This window comes from Lagopus leucura, unplaced genomic scaffold (genome assembly GCF_019238085.1).
Source record: "Lagopus leucura isolate 7727_CA_CO unplaced genomic scaffold, USGS_WTPT01 Super-Scaffold_100002, whole genome shotgun sequence".
In the NCBI taxonomy this organism is placed as follows: domain Eukaryota; kingdom Metazoa; phylum Chordata; class Aves; order Galliformes; family Phasianidae; genus Lagopus; species Lagopus leucura.
This window is the reverse complement of record NW_024962263.1, coordinates 88,499,668-88,516,958: the sequence shown is the minus strand read 5'-3', so window position 1 is coordinate 88,516,958 and position 17,291 is coordinate 88,499,668. Positions and strand designations below refer to the sequence as shown.

General features: G+C 37.6%; 1 protein-coding gene across 5 annotated transcripts in view; it reads left to right on the top strand.

Annotated features, from left to right (window-relative positions):
* The window catches only part of TSNARE1 (t-SNARE domain containing 1), a 461,696-nt gene extending 446,688 nt beyond the window's left edge, over window positions 1-15,008 (top strand). For all 5 annotated transcript variants that reach the window (XM_042870286.1, XM_042870289.1, XM_042870288.1 and 2 more), the window contains one exon: window positions 14,156-15,008. The gene's annotated coding sequence lies outside the window, so the exon portion shown is untranslated. The remainder of the gene's footprint in view (window positions 1-14,155) is intronic.
* Window positions 15,009-17,291: the final 2,283 nt, after the last annotated feature.

Sequence of the window (17,291 nt, the reverse complement as noted above, 5' to 3'; positions counted from 1 at the left end):
GCTATTCAGGGATATAGCTCTCTGCTGTTGCATTCCGTACAGGTGCATGGATCTTAAATTCCGTGTGTGGGATTGAAAGAAGAGAGTTTCTAATATCATTGTGCATTTGGAAAATTCTGAAAACAGTGAACAGCATTATTGTACTTCAGTATTTCCTTTTATCTGGAGAATGCAATGAATTTTGCCAGTTATTATCAAAATCTAATCCTAGAAAAGGTAACTGAATAGAAAACAAACCTTTGCCTTTCTAAAGATGGTAACCTGAGACCAGCTCCAATAGCAATTATTTGGTGTTTCACAGGAGTCTTGCTTTGCTTTTAGCTGAGGAGGTGCTGAAATTTCTCTTACCTGATACTACTCTGGACAGTTTGCCTAGATTCTCTCTATAACCACTGGAGGGAGACAGACACTTTAGGGTACTGTATTTCTTTTCCCAAAGTAGGCCCCTGAAATGAGTCAGTAGAATCATGCTCTGAAGTCATGCCTATTTCTCTTCGTTGACTACAAAGAGGGCTGAACCAGATCACCTGCTAGGATCAGGCTTGTAATACAACTTGTTGCATTTAAGTCCATGGTGAGCTGGCAGAAGGCAGAATATTGTAGTCAGATGATTCCTTACATATATATGGCAGCTCTTTCAATAAGTGATAATGCAAATATGAAGGAAAGATGCTAATGTCTGAGATTAGTCACTGTAGTATATAAATAAAACAAAAATAATAAAATAAAACAATAAACAATAAAAATAAAAGCAATAAAGGAACTGAAAAAGTCATAACATTGAATTTTAATGTAAGAATTGAAGATGATTTAAGGATATAATTTGATAACGTGTCTAGTGTGACCTATAGGGCTTAATAGAAGATTTGCAAAGTGAGTCATGAGAAGTTCTAATTTGCCCTGGTGGGCATCAAAATCTGACAGTTTGGGGAAAAAAAAAGCTAAAGAAATGGAGACATTTTAAAACTTTTCTGTTTATTATTTTCAGGAGTGGAAATTGAATAGGTACCAGAATTAAAGTTATGCTTTGTTGGAAGCATCCAGCTTTGCCTTATAAAACACTGAGCTATTGCGGAGAATAATAAATAATAATGAAACAAAATCTCCGATAATTATAATTTGCTTCATGAAGAATTCAGATGAAACATTAAAATAACAAGAAAGTTCCTTCATAAAGGAATTAATGCTCTGATAATACATTCATAAGACATTCTTTTTTATGGTAAAATAATGAACATCGGAATTTAGAACGAACAGTAAAAATCACTGAGTAGATAAATATTAAACACATCTTGTGGATTCATAGGTTTTATAGGAAAAGACTATTTTATCATGAGCACATACCTTATATATTGTGTAATGCAAGGATACAGTAGATGTGTAACTGGGTAATACAGTCCAAAGTCAGTGCAGTAATGTTTGCAGAGCAAATTATCGGAAGTGCCATCTTGGATGGTGAAGACAGAGCGCTGAAGATTCCAACTCTTCTTTGTTCATTGCATAATCCAGTGGGTCTGCTTGCTGTGTTTTCACATTCCCCTTGAATGTAGTCTCTATCAATCACCAAAGAATAAAAGGTTGCCAGCAGGTTGCCATGTATTTTTGAAAGAAATTATACTTACCATAGAAAATGGAAAACAAATACATACAATGAAAGGAATGCTGTTTGTTAGATGTACTGTAGCACAGGATGGTAAGGAGTGATGTGTCATGCATCATTCTGGCTCAGGCACCAGAGCTGTGAACACAGCTCTGACGTTCATTCCATTGAAGGAAATGGCAGATATTGGAACAAAATTTGAAAACCTGTATGTCATAGAACCATAGGATCATTAGGGTTGGAAAAAGACCTCTAGATCATCTTGTCCAGCTATCAACTCATCACCATCATGTTATTAAACCATGTCCCTCAGTGCCACGTCTCCATGTTTATTGAATGCCTCCAGGGACAATGACTTCCCTGGGAAGTCTGCTCCAATGTATTGCCTCTCTTTCTGAGAAGAATTTGTTCCTAACATCCAACCTGGAACTCCCCTGCACAATTTAAGGCCATTACCTCTTGTCCTGGGAGAAGAGGTTGAGCTTGTGAAAACCATCTCTCAGGTAGTTGTAGAAAGTGATAAGGTCTCTCCTGAGCGTTCTTTCTCCAGACTAAACAATCCCAGCTCCCTCCGCTGCCCTTCGTAAGACTTGTGCTCCAGGTCCTTAGCCAGTTTTGTTGCTCTTCTTCAGACACACTCCAGGGTTGTAGTGAGGGGTATCAACCATAATATAAATTGAAGCATATTGCTTTAAACCTATATTCCTTATGGCTACTAGTCTAATTTTGGGAATACAATGTCTGCTATTAAAAGTGCATTCTTTCTATATCGGGACCTGTCTTAAAGTTAGGTGTCCCTATTGCTTATTTTGAAATAAACCTCTCTTTTCTGATTCCACGCCAAATCAATATTTACCAGGTTTCCTTTTCAACATGCTTCAGCACTGATTTTCTCCTCTGAGATCTTCTAACCATTTGTTGATACAGCCTTAAACTTACTGAGTTCAAAATACACAGTGTGAGCATGGCTCCAGAGGGGAAAGTGCAGCAGAAGAAACACTTTAAAAACTTTAATCCTGCTTCTAAACTCATGCAACTGTTACTTAGGCTGGAAGACATTGAAATCAGTAGTGGTATTTCTTCTGGAAAGCCCAATAAGGACAACCCTTCACATAACAACTCTCCTGTGAAGAGGTTTGTTATCAGTCAGAGTCCAAGGGTCTGGAAAACAACAGAAGTTCATTCTGGGGAAGAAACAAAACCTCCAGCTGTTCTGAGCAGGAAAGGGAAGAGTTCAGTAAGAATTCATCCTTTGAACATTGTCTTTCTTTTTTGTTTCTCTTTCCTTGTATTTTCTTTCATTCTCATCCCCTTTCACTTTTCCAGTATCGAGTATGCACCCACCTATGAAAAAGTAAAAAGGGCTCCTTCTGCAAAGTACCATATGGCTGAGGCATAGCCTTAGGTGGTGAGCATCACAGTGCATCTCTGATAAAACAGAGATTTCTGCATTTGAGGTTTAATTAGGTAAGTGCCGTGTAAGTGGAATCAGTTTCTTTTTAAATACTATTTCCTCTCCCCCCCCCCAAAAAAAAAAAGGAGATGAAGCTTGTCTAAAAGACAGACTGACTTGTATCATTGAGTAACCCCATCATTCTCATAATGATTGACGTCTCCTTCATCTTTACTGTTGGGACTAGCAGGAAATATGGTCTCCTGAGTTTTCACCATCCCTCTCACCCCAGTCTGCCCAGCATTCCTACTTCATTACTGCTGCTACAGATGTGTCTGTAGTCTGGGTTACACAGCACCATCTGTTACAGAGGAGGAAGAAGTTGTTTATTTCAAGATGCAGCTGCAATATAGCTTTTGTTGGGGGGGGGGGTGGAAAATCCAGAGGAGTTGTATGCTTTTAGATGCCACTTAAAATAACAGACTTGGGTGTCATGCTGCAGAAATCTACCTCCAAACAAGTAAGTGTGCAATACAGGGAAGGCAGGAAAAAAAAAAATGCAGTGAGACTTAAGAGCATAGCCAGGCTGGGGCTTGTTGTTTCATTAGTCCATTTTGTAGACTAGCTCCATGCAGATAAAGTAGCTAACTGCGTATGCTTGATAATCAATTGAAATGAAAAATTAAATGTGTTTAGTTGCATCACTGATGAAGCTAGAAATTTAGTATCAATTTAAGCAATGACCATGTTGCAAAATGCTCTAGCATCATTGCTATTTATTAGACTTCCCCTAATTAGTGTTCTACTAGCCTAAGATTTATGGAGAGTGAAGGGCTGTGTGTGCTGAGGGCTTAATTTCACAGTGGCTGAAGAAAACATGTGTTTCCATGGATTATACCCCAAAACTTATGAATCTTCAAAAGAAAGTGAGGCTTAGCTTTGTCTTCGGGTGACTTCATATCACTACACAATAAGTATGAAGTAACACTGAGTGACTGTGACATATAAGAACCCTGGGGAAATAACTGCAGTAGGCAGCCAACCATAGCACTGGTGACACTCACGTATGACTGTCATACAATCACGAGTCACATCAGTCTCAACCTTTAGCCACAAAAGACTTCTAAATAGAGACTTGCAAAGTCTAATTTGAGATTATTCCGATGCTTCCAATTACTGTCAAATTCAGGTCAAGAGCAGAGCAAAGAACTGACTATAAATATTATGGATTTGTTATTTCTGTACTTGTTTACTTGTTTTGTTTTTCTTTTTTCCTTCAACACCACTGTCATTCTGGTCATGAGAATGAATTTTGATGTCGGAGAGAGGAACTGCTGCTTGGTTTGTGTGAGGGTTTGTAGGCTCACTGAATGTGCCAGCCAGTAACCAGGCTGAGAGCAGTGCCAGTATTCATTGCTAATCGTGTTATCTAAGAAAATTTCAGTTGTGTCAGTTGGAGGAGGCTGCACATTAACAATCACAATTATTGTGCATTTCAGGTAACTGAAAAAGTAGATAAATTCAGAGCCTCTTTCCATTTCATGGATTCTTAGTAATTCCCTACAGTTTAGTCTCTTGTGTTTTTTCTGGACTATTTTTTCACTTCTATATTGAGCATGTCAAAGACCTCTTGAATTGTGATATCCAAGATCTAAATGTGTACCCCTTTTGTTATTCCTTTACCTTTTATTTCTCAGGCTTTTATCTGTAAAAAGGCTTATTTCATAGCTTCTCTCTGTGCACAGTGTGTTCACAAAAAAGCAAACAAACAAAAAAAAAAAACCCACCTAAATGAACCAAACCAAAACCATCAAATCCACAAAGAAAGCCGACATACAAACAGAACTTTTTTCCAGAGCACGTTTTTATGAAGGTAGGCTTTTTTTCTTTTTACTAGTGGATGCAGCACTAGTGTAACTGGTCACTGATAAATTAATTAAAAAGAAAATATACAAGACAAACACTTAAAACCTTGTAGAAAGAGAGAGATAATAGAAAGGTATTTATTTGAGAAGGAAAGCATAAAAGAAGCAGGATTAAGATTAAATTCACTTAACTTTAAATAAGTTAACCTGAATCAGTTATCTCAGATTCCCTTTCAGGCTATTGTTGCCTTGAACAGATCAAGTTAAAGGTGGGATGGAGACAGAATATTTCACCAGCACAGAGAGAAACATGGTCAGAGAGGTCAAAGTGAATATCATCTCAATTTTTCTTGCTCTCATTTATGAATAGGCAACTGAGGACCAAATTCAGGCAGAATGACGAGACATCCAAAAGATATAGCAGTGTTATATGTAAATATCAAAAATAGAGTCACTATGAACTCACTAACATATCTATGATTGTCCACCATAAGCCTTTTCCCTAATACAAACAGACAAATAGATTATTATCTTATCCTCTCTTATCCCCCTCTTATCCCCAGTGTCTCCTAAAACATCTGCTTTCCGATGGACATTTTTGCATTAATTTGTACTTAGTGCATAAGTGAAGCAACCATGTGAAGTGCACTTCCATTCAGTGATTCAGCCCTGGTGCCATATTTATGAGTAATGCCAACATATGTGTGTAAAAGCATCATCAACTGAGTTAGTAATAGCTTGTGTTCAAATGATAGCAAAATAGCAGTATATTGACATACATAGAGTTAATTAATTCTGTTTTAAATCAGTCTTATGTACAGCAATTTATTTCCAGCTCCAATCTTTATGAGAACATAAATTGTTGCTTTAATTCCAGTACTAAGAATTTTGTCCATTCTGTCTGTCACCATTGCTAGAATCAATCTCTTTTGTTGCTGTTGTTGTTGAAACACAAGAAAACAGGCAAATCCAAAGTAGGTATTATTGCACCGAAATATCCGTCAGTATAAGGCAGTAGCACTGCTACACAATGCACATAGTCCTATTATGTTTTTCTGACAGAGGTCAGCTTTTCAACTCTCTCTATCTCTGCCAAAACCAAGTTACGCATCCAGAAATTCCCTTTAAGAAAAACACACAGTGTACAGTTCCAGATCCCTTAGCTGAAATAGTTGGAGTTTAATGCTAACCATGCTGTGCATCTTCTGTGGGCTTTTTAAGGATTATCAGCTCTACCTCCACTAACACGTGAGTGAGAAGTCAAGGGTTACCTTCACCTTTTACAGCTCTGATTTGCTTGTTTTATATTTAAAAGCTGCTACAAGGTGAAAGTCTGGTATTTCCCCATGGCTCTTGGCAGATTTTCAGGGATAGTGAAATAATAATGATACGCTGAATAGGTACTGAGTGATTTGCACACTAAGCAGTCTTGGCTACGTACTCAAGTGTTTAAGCATCTATCTCCTTGAAATTGTCTCTTCCCGCAACCAGACATATTTTAATCTGAGTCAGCATTTTTCTTTCTGGTAGTTAATCCAAGCTGAAAGTCAAATGTCTGTAATTCTTTGTGTTCCCAGAGGAACATAAGGTTTGCCAATTGGTGCAAGCTCATCAGGTCTGCTGTGCAGTCTCTATTAGTCTCCAGCACACGATGTCTTATCTGGCCAGTGTTTTATGTCTCTCATTTCTGTGTTAGCCCAAGTGCTTCCAAGAATAATGCAACTTATTCATAAAGTTCATTATCACTCTCTTTCCTCCATACTGCAGGAGCTGCCAAATGTGTCTGGGAGCTCTGTCTTTCTAGGGAAAGATTAGCAGTGACTGCTCAGGCCAAAAGTTATGTGGCTTGTTTCAGGGCAAGTGAGACTCTAGCACTCTGAAGATGGTGTAAGAAAGAGAAAATCCCAATGTAACCAATGGTGCCTCTATGTTTTTTATGTATAATGTCTCCAAATTGCCTCCATTATTGTAGAATTCTGATTTAAAAGATGCGTTGGGAGTGGTGTCCCTGCTTGTCTTTGATAGCAGTTTTTGTCTTTCACTCACTTGCCAAAGAATGTACAAAATATTCACCTTTTTGTTCCTAGTGGCAATAGGAGGAGCCATCCTGTCCTGAAATGCCAGAAAATGTAATATATCTGTGCTATATTCTCTTTTTCTTAACTCCCATAAGTAACAGAATATCTCACTGTTAACCTAAAGCACCTCTACACTCAGGGCTGCCAAAGCTGCTAAACAGCCCCAAATTGTCTTTCAAAAATAAAGAGATTAATGAAAGAAAAGGGCTGCATCTTGTAGTTCATCATAGCTAGCATAGATTAAAGTGCAAAGAATGCTCACGAATGGATTAAAAAACTATGCTATTTTCTTTGGTCATTTAGTGCCATCTGTTTAACATCACTTAGATTTAGATTATTCATTTCTGGCAACATTCAAGGAAACAAAATGAACTGATAACCCTTCTGCCACTGCTTATCTCACTTTGAGCTTCACTAGTCTGCATTTCTGTCTTAGAATCATAGAATATCCCCGGTCCAAAGGGGCCTGCAAGTATCATAGAATCATGGAATGGTTTGGGTTCTAAGGGACCTTTAAGATTTCTAGTTCCAGCCCCCCTGCTGTAGGTAGGCATACTTCCTTCTAGACTAGGTTGCTCAAAGCCCCATCCAGCCTGGCCTTGAATGCCTTCATAGTTGGGGCATCCACAATGTTTCTGGGCAGCCTCTTCCAGTGACTCACCACCCTCACAGTAAAGAATTTCTTCCTAATACCTAATCTAAATCCACCCTCTTCCAGTTAACAATTTCCCCTTGTCCTCAAGGATTATTGAATCCAGCTCCTGGCTCCTCACAGGACCACTGCCCTGGATAGAGTGTTGTAGAAGAAAATGGTTCCAGATAAGGTTGTTCAGTTTCTTATTGGATGGTCATGAAGGACACCCAAACTGAGAAGAATTTTCTTTTAGAAATAGGAGGACAGTGATTCTACAAAAACAACAATATGGACTGAAAACAAGCAAGCATGTTTTGGAGGAAGGAAGCGCCTTTGAGTTGCGACCTTGAGAAGAAGCAAAACCTTACTTTCAACTCTTTTTTGATTCATTTTCTTTCCTGACTTGCTTTTAGATAGTCTTGAAGGAGTTCTTTCCTTAACCTCATTTTGATTGGAGAGAAAGATTGCTATTTCTGGATGTCAGCTTCATATATATCTTCATATGTCATACCTTTTATTTGTAACCTGTAGAATCATAGATTCATTTGGTTTGGAAGGGACCCTTAAAGGTCATCTAGTCCAGCTCCCTTGCACTGAACCGGGATGTCTATAGCTGGGACAATTAGAGACAGTCTGAAAAAAACCTGTTTTGGTAGACACGTGGGATAACCTATATATAACATGGTGAAAAATTTGTAGTGAGGCCAGTGTTAATAGTCAGTGGTACAAAGCAGAAGGTATAGAAAAATTGTTGAAAGCAGTGAACCTCTATGGAGCAAAATAATGGCCGGAGAAAAGCAAGTAAAATGTCAGTGAGTCTTTGGTGAATAACATTAGTCGTACATTTGTGCTTCATTTAGATCCTGCGGGCTCTTGTCAGTATTTACTGGAAGTACTTGTCAGAATCCAATTTTTATACCTCACACAGCTTCAAAAGAATTCATTCAGGGTTTGTGTCAACTCCACAACTCAAATAAAAAGAATTCAGTGGAGGTTGAAAAGCAATTGCATTTTGGAGTAAATATTGTCATGTTATAGAACTCTGTAATGACTTTTCAATCATACAAAGAAGGGAAGAAGTGTGGTCAATTTATTCCAAAAAAGATTTTTCCACTGTTTTCATCTGATAACATAATGCTCCTGAGATTTGCTACGTACTTGCTTTTGTCAAAGTAGAGTTTGTGATGTCATTATCTAATATTGCATTTATTCAACACCAGATAATTCAAAAATTCTTGAAGTTTAAGAATGACTCTCACATTCTTGCTACATCCTCTTGCTACATGCTACAAATAGCAGTACTTGTTATTAAGGTGTTGGGGAAAATTATTTCTCTTCCCCTCCTTCCTGTATCATATATTGTGTGTCATGCCACAAACATAAAAATTCAGCTAGCACCATTGTGCTGCTTCAACTTTTATGTGCAGATTCTGACGCTGCTACAGAATTCTTAATAGGTCTGCATGGCCTTATTCGATTCCACATTTCAGTTCAGTGAAGTTGAATCAAAGAGGGTTGCTGGGCCACAATGATGCAGTTAAGAGAATGCATGGAAGAAATATATGGCTAAATGACTATGAAGCAATATACCATGAAGTATGTCATCACTTTCTACCTAGCTTTTTTTCCTGGAAAAAAAAAAAGCTTCTGTGTTATTAGATCTGTCCTATTTTAAGAAGCTGTTGTTAAATTACAGTATAAGGAGAAATGACCAGTGTAAGTGAATAGAACAGCAGCTTTTTCTGCTGCGAGCATTGTGCACTAGAAAAATGTCTAATATTTCTGTAACGAAAAGTGGGTATCATTTCCTTACAAAATTAGTGGGAAGGACTGTTTAAAAAGTGATGACTTTAGCTGATGGAAAAAGATTACTGAAGGCAAAATCTCATCATTTCACAGTACCTTTGCACAAAGGCCCAGGTAAAAGCATAAGCCTGGGAGATTCACAATGTCAGTAGTGCTGTTCCAAGACTCATCTGGTGTCTGATCAGTTTTAGATTGGAAGATGCAAGACACACTGTGGTTTCTCTTAGAAGTCGTTTTGTAACTTCTGTCTTTTGTTTATACTTTTTTTTCTATCCCAAAAAGGTGTAATTGATCATTAATGTGTATAGTAATATAATGATGTCAGGTGCAGATAGAGGAAGGTGATCAGAAGGGAAGATATAAGTCCTGAAGCACAATCAAGGAGGAAGAGACTTATTTTTATGGCATGAACTGCACACAATTGCAGAGGAATATTATCTGAAAGGGCTAAATTTGATATGTATGTCCAAAGCTTGTGATCTGTTGAATTCTGAGCAAAGCATATCAGCTATGTCTGGTAAATCTAAGAATTTTCTATAGCTCTTAGAATTAATATGCTCTGTATACATGTCTTTATTCTCTGATATTACTGGAGACTAGAGGCAGAAAAAACGTAAACAAAGTTTTCTGCTCTTCTTTCAGCATTCTCTTGAGGGTTTTCAGAAGCAGAAAACTGAGATCCTCATGTCCAAATTGGTATCACCACTTTCAGCCTTGCAGATGAGTTTAGGTTCTTGATCACAAATGAGATGTTGTCTGTGGTCCACTGCTATTAACAATGAAGTTAATTTATCTGAATGAATGTTCTCAAACAGGGAAGTCTATTGAGGTTAATGTCTATGAAAAAGTCTTAATGGCTGTATAAATTTGAAAAAGTTAGGAGCTATACCATCAGAATTTATTTATGCAGTGTGATCTGTATAATCACATTTTATTAGAGCAAAGAAAGAGATGTCACTTGTTTCAAAACAACAGAAGATAGGATCAAGTTGTTTTTTCATTGTGGAAGATTTATCTTCCCATGAGACTAGCTGTTTAATTCACAGGCAAAATGAGCTAGAGTAAGTAAATAAGCAAAGTCTATGCAGCAATCTGTAAAGGAGTAAAAGATGTTTCTGAAGCCAAAGAGGGCTGTAGGATGGATCCATAGCTCAGGTCCCTACTGCAGCTTAAAGTCTCTTGGTGACAAAAGTAGCTCACCTGCCTGATAACTGTGGTTCCCAGTAAAATGATTGGTAAGCCTGCATGGTAGGATAATTTTATCAATTTGATGGCAGCGGAATCTTTTCTCATTTATCTTTAATTTTCTGCCTTCTTCTTTTATGCATGAGAAGAACCAGGTTAGATGTCCTTTCACTGGCTATGATCATCATAGCAGTGATTCACTGATGTGGACAGGCAAAGCCTGAAGTCACTTAAGATTCTACTTGCAAAGTTTCCAAAGATCTGCCCCGCTGTTATTTTTAATATATATTCTTTTTTTTTTTCTGGAATTTGTAATTTAGTTCAGCTGCACAGACTAACACAAGACTGCATAGTCCATGACTAGAACTCCTGCACTCAGCGTTACTTATTATTACTGTAGCAACTCATAAAGAAAACACTTCATTCAAAATATAAGCATGTGACAGAATTCAGAATCTTTTTCAGTAAGTGAAAATAACTCATTTTTATCTTTGCTGAACCAGAAACATACATTAAGTTTGTTGGTTCATGGCCCAGCATATCTTGTAGCTAGTTTGTGTCTGGAGATCCTCTTGTTACACTCAAGAGCCAAGTCTGTAGTTTATCCGTTTCTAATTTAAATGTTTTTAGTGATGTTGAATATTTTCCCTGACTGCAAATCAAGATTCATAATTCCCAGTAGCTTCAGAGCCTGCCAAGAGTAATGGCTTGTGCTGGTAGTCAAGTTTGCTTTCATATCAAGCATATGGTGCTCTTTATCTGAGTCTTCAGAGACAAAGCTTGTCCAAAGTCTGCAGGATTTGATTAGGCTGCGTTCTCTTTCTCCCATATACAAGAACGTTTATGCACACACATAAACTCACACTCCTCTATCCTTCCCATACATTTATGTTTATATTCACACCCATACATTCCTCATAAGGAGGAATGCCTTTGTGAGCAACTGACTTGAATCAGCCATTTACTTAATGATTGCCTGTACACCACACAGTTGTTGACTGCTTGGCTTGAATGACTGAGGACAGCACTAAGAAATCTGACTAGTTGATATTTCTGTAATGGCAGCATGTGGCTAAGGGAGCTCACAGGCCTTTCCTCTACTCACAGAATCACACAGAATCCCAGAATCACAAGGTTGGAAACGGCCTGCAAGATCATCTAGTCCAACCAGCCTCCCATTCCTATTAGTACCACAAGCACTAAACCATCTCTCGTAGCTCCTCATCCAGGCGCCTATTGAACACTACCAGGGACGGCGACTCCACCACCTCCCTGGGCAGCCATTCCAGTGCCTGACCAACCTTTGAGAGGAAAAGTTTCTCCTAATATCCAACCTAAACCTCCTCTGGTATAACTTCTGGCCGTTTCCTCGGGTCCTACTGTTTGCCTGGGAGAAGAGGCCAGACCCTTTTGCACCACAACCTCCCTTCAGGAAGTTGTAGAGTGCAACGAGGAGAAAGTTGTAGAGTGCAATGAGGAGGAAGTTGTAGAGTGCAATGAGGAGTCTTTAACTCAAGAGTCTTTACCTCTACTCAGCACTGGCAAGAAACATCTGAAATGTATCCAATGCTGTGCTCCCAAGACAAAAGAGACATGTGAACATACCTCTCCTCTCCTCTCCTCTCCTCTCCTCTCCTCTCCTCTCCTCTCCTCTCCTCTCCTCTCCTCTCCTCTTTTTGGCCCTTTCCTAGACTCCTTCCAGGAGATCCCTGTCTTAATATTTATATAACGTTAAGATAAATATTATATTAAGATGTTTATATATATTAATATTATATTAATAATTCAGCTTTAAATACAAATTTGATATAATACAAATCTCCTCTCATCTTTTCTGCCTTCCCCTTCCCCTTCCTGTTTCCCTTCCCTTCCCTCCTCTCTACTTCTTTACTCTTTTTACTAATCTCTTTTCTCTTTTTCTGTTTATTTTCTTTCCACTTTACCTTCAGCCTTTCCTCTTCAGAGAAAGATTTTTAAATGTTAAGAGTGAACAGGAAAGTCAGAATGGTTCTGGAGTGGATGGAAAGTTTATATGATTACCATTCACTGTCACCTTTTCAGAGCCTTTCAACACGTCAAACTCTAGCAAATATGTTTTGGATATTAGAAGAATTTCTATTAGTGAAAATATATAGCAACATTTGTGTGTCCCCAGAGTATGTTTCTGCATCATCCTGAGTATCCCTCTGTAGATAATGCATGTCAATAGCAGCCAGTGAAATCTAAGTCATTCTGAAGTTGATGTTTTTATTCAAGTGACCCTCACCGTGAAAATCTACTGGCTGTATTGATTAGATCTGTAATTAGTATAATAGGAGCCCAGAGCCTGGGGGCATTATTCTCAGGGGAAGACTTTCACACCTTAATTGAGCTGAGATGAACTGAGATGAATGTCATCTTCAGAATACCTTTTGTTATTAAAGAGTGTTTCTGTTAGCTCTTTGTAGTGTTTATGTGAATACAAGGCAATATCTTCTATGCTTCGTATTATATGTAGCACAGCACACAAAAGATGTTTCATTTCAAAATATTATTTAAATAATATTTCACTGTGAATGATTTTAATAATTGGCAAAAATAATATGCGCATGTTGGGTGGAGGGGTCTGATCTCTGTTCTTTTTTGACATTGTCTTGATTTGCAATAAAGCGTAATTTAAACAGGATACTTCTAAAGCTTTCAGCATCAACAGGAAAGTTGCTGTCAGTTATGGGTTTGATAATATTAACGGACAATTTTTCCATCTCTTCCCTTTTCTTTGATACCAAGTAGCCAGATTTTCTCGCAAAGCATATGTATGAGCAAAGAATTGCAAGCAGAATAAACACAGCCACTACAAAGGTTTGTTTCTACTTTTAACAGTGATGTTTATTACAGACAGCCAGAGCTGGCTTATAGGGCAGTGAATGCAAAAATACAATTTGCCTAACCTCAGAAATCTATAGTACTTGAAGGCCTATAGTACTCTTTGAGTACTCATCCCAGGAGGTTTCTGTTAAAGCAATTACAGAAAAACATGCACTTAAAAAATAGTAATATAAAAAAAAAACCTCTTCATTTACATTAGCTGTTTAGATTAGTTGATGTAAACTTTTTATTCTGTAGACATCTACACATGATATGGTATTTCATCCTATCAAATGAAGGGACCTACTGGCTTCTTTGTGAAGAGAAATGGAAAACAGACAAATATTTCTGAGATACATTCTCTTCAGTGAAATACATCAATATCACACTTCAGCTTCTTTGTGTATATTGGAGGAAAATGTATTTTCAAAACTAAACTCACTCTCCTCACGGTATAGGAAAGACTGGTGTTGAAGAGAACACAAAATCCACTCATTTAAGTGCTACGTTACAGTATACTGTTTTCTTTATAAATCTGATTTGTCTCTACATTCATCTTGTCCACCTGTTGCAAAATTATTTGAGACTAGAATCAGTGAAAATGTGTCTTTCTGAGACTGTCTACTTCACTCTCAACTGCGCATTTTGGGATCGCCTTGAGCAGTCACCCTTCCATTAGAAACAACTTTACATGTGCAAATCTCTGGGAATCCCACAAATACTTATCAGTTGTTCTTGCTTTTGCAGAGTCTGTGATCACCCTGTGAAGTGGAATGGATTCTCAAGGCATTTCACATTCATTCCCTATGTCAGTGTCTGCTTTGCTGATCACGGTGTGTTGAAACTGCTATAACCAACAAACGCTAATTGTATGGAAGAAAAGCTAAGTTTAATGCCATGTATCAGTATAATTGTGAGTAAGTTTTCCTGCTATTTTTTTTTTTTTTTTTTTTAACCCTTAGTTGAAAACAAGTTTTACCCAGCATTTTGGATTTTAATTGTGCCACCTTTGTATCTGGGGAATGTTATTTTTTTGCCTCCAGATCTGGTGTTCTGTGCGTTGTAACATACATAGCTGAGAATTTATTTTTATTGTTTGTGTTTTTAACATTCTCCTGACTTCTAGCTCTGCTCATTAGAAACTATGAAAGTCAATGTGCTTTGTTTGACTCTTCTGTGATTATTTTTGTATATTTTAAATAGAATCCAGCTCAGATTCTCATTTCTGTGCACTGCTGCTTTATAATTTGCTCTGGCAAATATGAGCTAAATTATTTCAAAATTACATGAGTAAATTACAAACAATCAGCAAGATACTTATTGGATTCTATGACTGTATACTTATTTGATACCACTGTAAGCATAGAACATATTTATTTATTTATAAGAAACACTAGTGAAAGAGCAAGACAAACATTAAGACATACTGTGATCTCTTCTTTGAAAATGATCTGTAATGTGTTAAAAAAGTCAAGCAATGCATTTCATGAAAAATATAAAATTCTGTATTTGATTTGATCTCATAGGTTTCAACACATTCACCATTTGGGATTTTGTTCCATTTTCATGCACAATATATTCTGCTGAAAACATGATTGAAAATGCCATTTAAATTCATCTTTAAATGTGTCATGTATTATAAATGCAGTTCTCCTTCAGTAAATAAAGCATTTCAAAAGTGGTTTTAATTAAAATGTCATAGGAAGTATTGAAGAGATTTTCACAAAATGATATGTTTTTTTATTCTTCATGAAAAGTCACATCTTTTACCAAAACAGTGTCTCACCATAAAATACAATACAGCAAAATACATTACAATAAAATAAGCTAGCTCTCAATGAAATGTGGGTTTGATTACTATGAAGGTTTAGAAAAGAATAACAAATATTAAGCTAGATTCTTACCTGCACATATTTAAATTACATGCTTCCTTACCAAAAAGCTAAAATAGTAAAGGTTAAGCGTTGAAAATGCTCAGCAAAATCTTGCAGGTACTTAAGCTCATTCAGGGTCAGAAGTGCAAAGCTTAATTAGGTTTGGGAGGGAAACAGAAGTCAGAGTTTTGGGGTTGTTGTCCTTACTGGGTTTTGTTTGCTTGTTTGTACTCTTTTCATCTATCCAGCAAAGTCAACATAACTGGATCATTATAATATTATTGTTCCAGTTGAAAGGGACCTGAAAGGTCATCTAGTCCAAACACTTGTTATTAAGAAAAGCACAGTAATAGGATGATAGTTTTTTGTTTTTTTTTTCCAAGCAAGTTGAGTATTGTTCTGAAATTACAAATGTTACCTGCTGCTCTACCTTCGCACAGAGTGTTTGCTGTTGAAGTGGAGCTCCCTGTTTATTTCCAGCACAACCTGTGGACTGCCTCTATCAGCAAAACTAGCAAATTCTCTAGTGATGAAAATGATTTTCATCTAGACACTAAGAGCTGAATTGAACCTAGCTCAAAGCTGATTGCAAGCAAATATTTTGGGAGCCTCAAGTTGCATTTGAACAAGAGATTCCAAATGAAAATCCCTGCCCATTCACTAATCCCATTCATTAGAGGCTCAGTGATTACCTCATTAGTATGATGCAGTGCAGAAACTGGTAGAGCTTACAACGAGCCAGCTAACACAGCTGATGCATTTGGCACAAATGACTCAGGTGAAGTATTTCTCTGCTGAAACTATAGATGCTTTCTGGCTTAGAAAAAGCATGAAGAATCCACATCGTAACATAACATATTATAGACTTTATTTTAATAACAGATGCTAGTTTAATATATATATTCCATTGTGTTCCTATAAAACAGTATGTTCTTGAAGAATGTATGTTTCTCTTCCCACATCACAAGCACATTTGCCTTCTCCTACCTCATAGCAAATATATCCAACAAAGCTGTTAAACAGCTGTTTATGCTGTTCATGTTAGTGCCCCTTTATATGAAAATACTGTGGGCACACTGGCACAGTTTTGTTCTTTTTTTAAAAAAGAACATACAAACAGACGCCAAACTCAACACCTCCCAGAAGCAGGAGCTTCAGTTTGGACATATCCCCCTGAGAAACCTTGGGGAGGGGGTTAGTGTGAAAACGGGTAAAATCCTAACAAAGCTGTTTTTCGTGGGCTCTGTAAGCTGGCAACAGAGGAATAAAACTTAAAAAAAAATCTTAATGAAAGAAATTAAAAGCAGGCATAGCAGAAACAGAGCAAGCTAAACACCAAATTCAATTATTAAGTTGTCAAGTCCTCTTATTTAGAAGGAAATAGGAAACAGTTTTTGTCTGTAATGCCTTATGGGCAAGTGTGAGCAAGATAAAAGAGTCCCGTATGGCATGTTGGTTACTGTCACCTAGATAAGCCATTCAGAAGCCAGTAAAATTTCTCAGATCTGAGGTCTTTAGAAAGGTGAGCTCTTCCCCAAAGACAGGTCTGTAGAGGTGTCACAGCTGGAATAGCTGTACCTACCATTAATCATTCAACAAATTTTTGACCTTTTGGCAATGCATTTGTATAGGATGCATAAATCAATTGTCCTGGGAATATGATTGCTTAAGCTAACCAGAAGGAAGTCCTGAGGAGCTTTATATATCTTAACCCACACAGTGCTGGACATAAAAACCATTCTACAAATTCACCTCAACGTTCTGTATCACCTGGTATTCAGTTACACAGAATCACAGAATCACAGAATCACCCGGGTTGGAAGGGACCCCAAGGATCATGTAGTTCCAACCCCCCTGCCTAGCAGGGCCACCAAACATACACATTCAGATCAGGTTGCCCAGGACCCCGTCCAACCTGGCCTTAAACACGTCCAAGGACGGGGCATCCACAACCTCCCTGGGCAGCCCGTTCCAGGGCCTAACCACTCTCCTAGTAAAGAACTTCCCCC